We start from the raw sequence: 3659 nt of genomic DNA on the forward strand, positions 1-3659 counted from the left end.
CGTGAGTTGTATATCTGTCAACATACTTCAATATATGTTGCTTTTAATACAGTATATATCAACATATGCACAAACGCGTATCTCTCTGTATCCTCAAATCTCTAGATAGCTCTGTTTGTGTATTTTGGTTATATACTACCATACATTACGTAAGTCATTTGGTGTATCCATACTACATATCCTATAGCTTATGTGTGCTGTACATAGCATAACGAACTTAGCTTTAGTATATCGGTTATATATATCTACATCATATTCGCCATTTTGTGTTTATTTAACATAGATTTTATCATTCGAAACCAAAAAAAAAAAAAAAATTTAAAAAAAAAAAAAAAAAAAAAAAAAAAAAACAAAAAAAAAAAAAAAAAAAAATAAAAAAAAAAAAGAACTAAACATGAACTCAGAAATCATTTGTTAGAGCTTCAGTATACGCCCCCACCCAATCCGGTTATATACATATATTTAAGTCAGAATACCTCATATATAATGATTTAAAGAGTCTTTTATTCCCAACTTGATTTTATCAGTTATATAACGTAAACATACCTCTGATTCTATGATTCAAAGAGCCCAGTTCCTCGTGTTTGAGTATATCAGTATACTCAATATATATGTATATATATATATATATATATATATATATATATATATATATATAGAGAGAGAGAGAGAGAGAGAGAGAGAGAGAGAGAGAGAGAGAGAGAGAGAGAGTGGAGAAGAGGAGATGCAGGTGAACCCGAGATGTGTAGGGTAAGAGGAGAGTAAGAGTGAGGAGGGGAGGGAGCGAGAGATAGATCAGAAAGGAGAAGGGAGGACGGGGAGGAGAGTTGAGGGAAGAAGGAGACCCCCAGGAGAGGGATAGGGAGATGGTCCCTCGCTGGAGAGAGGAGTGTAGGAGAATGCGAAGAGAGTTGGAAGAGAGTATTATTTCAATATTTATTGAGTATATCAGTATACTCAATAGTATCATAATGTCCCCATAGAAGGTGATTGATGCGGGTTGTCATCTTAAATATCAAAAACGGACAAACCAGCTTTTTGAAAAGTAGGAGAGCAGAGGTTGCCAGGGAGTTGGGTGCCACACCCGAGGGGTCATGTTCAGCTGGGGGGTTTTTTTCTTTTTCATTTGTGGCGTGGACTCGTGTTTGTGTGTCATCGAGGGTTAATTGTTTACCGTTGATAGATACGAAAGGGTGTTTTTTCCTTATCTTTTCCTTTTGATCTCAGAGGTAGATTGTTTTGTTTTGTATATGTATGTTTTGTTTTTATTTTGCGTTTTTTTGGTTTTTTTTTGTTTTCTTAATTATATTGTTCCTTTATATATTTGTCTTTTTTCCTCTCTCTCCTAAAACTCTCTCCCTCTGATTCCTCTCAATCTCCTCTCTCTCTCTCTCTCTTTTTTTTTTTATTTTTTTTTTTTTTTTTTTCTTTTTTTTTTTTTTTCATTCCCTCTCTCTTCCCTCATTCGCTCTCTCTCTCTCTCTCTTTTTCTTTCTCTCTCTCTCTCTCTCTCTCTTTCTCTCTCGCTCTCTCTCCCTCCCTTCCTCCCCCCCTCCCTCCCTCCCTCCCTCCCTCCCTTTCTTCCCCCTCCCTCCCTTCCCCCTCCTTCCCACCCTACAATTAACCATTCCCCTCCCTCCCTCCCTCCCTCTCTCCCTTTCTTCCCCCTCCCTCCCTTCCTCTCTCCCTCCTTCGCTCCTTCCTACCCTGCCTTCATCCCTCTCTCTCTCTCCCATTTTATTTTACATATTCTCCATCCCTCTCCTTCTTTTGTCTCTCCCTCTTCACATCTGTTTCCTTTCCTTTCTCATTCTCTCCCCTTTATGTAATCCGCTTTTGGTGTATATACTTTTTTACTCTCTCTCTTTTATCTTCCTCTTCTTCTTCTTCTTCTTCTTTATTTTTTTTTTTTTTTTTTTTTAGGTATTAGTGTGTTTTTTTTTGTCGTATGTGATTCGATGCAATATACATTTGCTTGATTTTTTTGTTTATCTGTCTATCTGCCTATCCATCTATCTATCTGTCACTAAGTCGTCTTCTTCCTCCTCCCTCTTCCTCTTCATCTTTTTCTTCCGTCTTCTTTGTTTTCCTCCCTCTTCCTCCTCCTCTTCCTTTCTCGCTCGTGGTCATCCGCCCAATTTTTTAAAAACTTTGTCTTCCACCCACTCCACTTTTTTTCTCTTCTTTTCATCCATCCACTTCTAGTCCACTTTTTTTTTCTTCTTATCCACTCTATCTTTCACCTAGTTCACTTTCTCTCTCTTTTTCATCTATCCTATCTCTTCCACTCTATCTTCCGCCAACTCCACTTTCTCGCTCATTCTCATCCACCACTCCAACCTCCACCTCATTCTCATCCACCCCTTCGACCTCCACCTCATTCTCATCCACCAAATCAATCCATCCTCTCCACTTCTCCTTCTATTCTTCCTCCCATTCCATTTCCTCCTTCATTCCCATCCACCCTATCCCTTCCACTCTATCTTCCACCTCCTCCACTCCCTCTCTCGTCCTCCTCCACCCTCTCTTCTCCTCCGTTCATCTGGCTTCATCCACATAATCGACTTAAGGAAGGACCCCCCCCCACCCCCCCTTGATAGACCGGTGTCCACATGGCGTCTGGCTGACCCATCTGCTTGTCACTCGCTAGCTCGCTCGGCTCGCTAAGATAGCAGAAAGCGCTAGAGTGTGGCGCTAGCTCTGGCGTGGAATGAAAGGGGTTATTGTGAGGGGAAGATACAGTGAGGGGTTAGAATGAGGGGAGATACGGTGAGGGGTTAGGAGGAGGGTTTAGATTGTTAGTTAAGAAGTTAGAATGAGGAGGCGTCAACGTAAAGAGTTAGAAATGAGGTACTAGAGGGAGGGGCTGGATACGAGGGGCTAGATATGAGATGCTCGATTGAGGGACTACATATATGGGGCTAAATATGAGATGCTAAAGTGAGGGACTACATATGTGGGGCTGGATATGTGGGGCTAGATATGGGATGATCGAGTGAGGGACTACATATGTGGGGTTAGATATGAGAAGCTCGAGAGAGGGACTACATATGTGGGGCTACATATGACATGCTCGATTGAGGGACTACATATGTGGGGTTAGATATGAGATGCTAGAGTGAGGGACTACATATGTGGGGTTAGATATGAGATGCTAGAGTGAGGGACTACATATGTGGGGCTGGATATTGAGGGGGCTAGATGCTCGAGTGAGGGACTACATATGTGGTTTAGATATGGGATGATCGAGTGAGGGACTACATATGTGGGGTTAGATATGAGATGCTCGAGTGAGGGACTACATATGTGGGTTAGATATGAGATGCTCGAGTGAAGGCTACATATGTGGGGCTAGATATGAGATGCTCGAGTGAGGGACTACATATGTGGGGCTAGATATGAGATGCTCGAGTGAGGGACTACATATGTGGGGCTAGATATGAGATGCTCGAGTGAGGGACTACATATGTGGGGCTAGATATGAGATGCTCGAGTGAGGGACTACATATGTGGGGCTAGATATGAGATGCTAGAGTGAGGGACTACATATGTGGGGCTAGATATGAGATGCTCGAGTGAGGGACTACATATGTGGGGTTAGATATGAGATGCTCGAGTGAGGGACTACATATGTGGGGCTAGATATGAGATGCTCGATT

The sequence above is a fragment of the Penaeus japonicus genome, unplaced genomic scaffold, assembly GCF_977035675.1.
Source record: "Penaeus japonicus unplaced genomic scaffold, GWHDUDI00000001_assembly GWHDUDI00000007, whole genome shotgun sequence".
Lineage (NCBI taxonomy): Eukaryota > Metazoa > Arthropoda > Malacostraca > Decapoda > Penaeidae > Penaeus > Penaeus japonicus.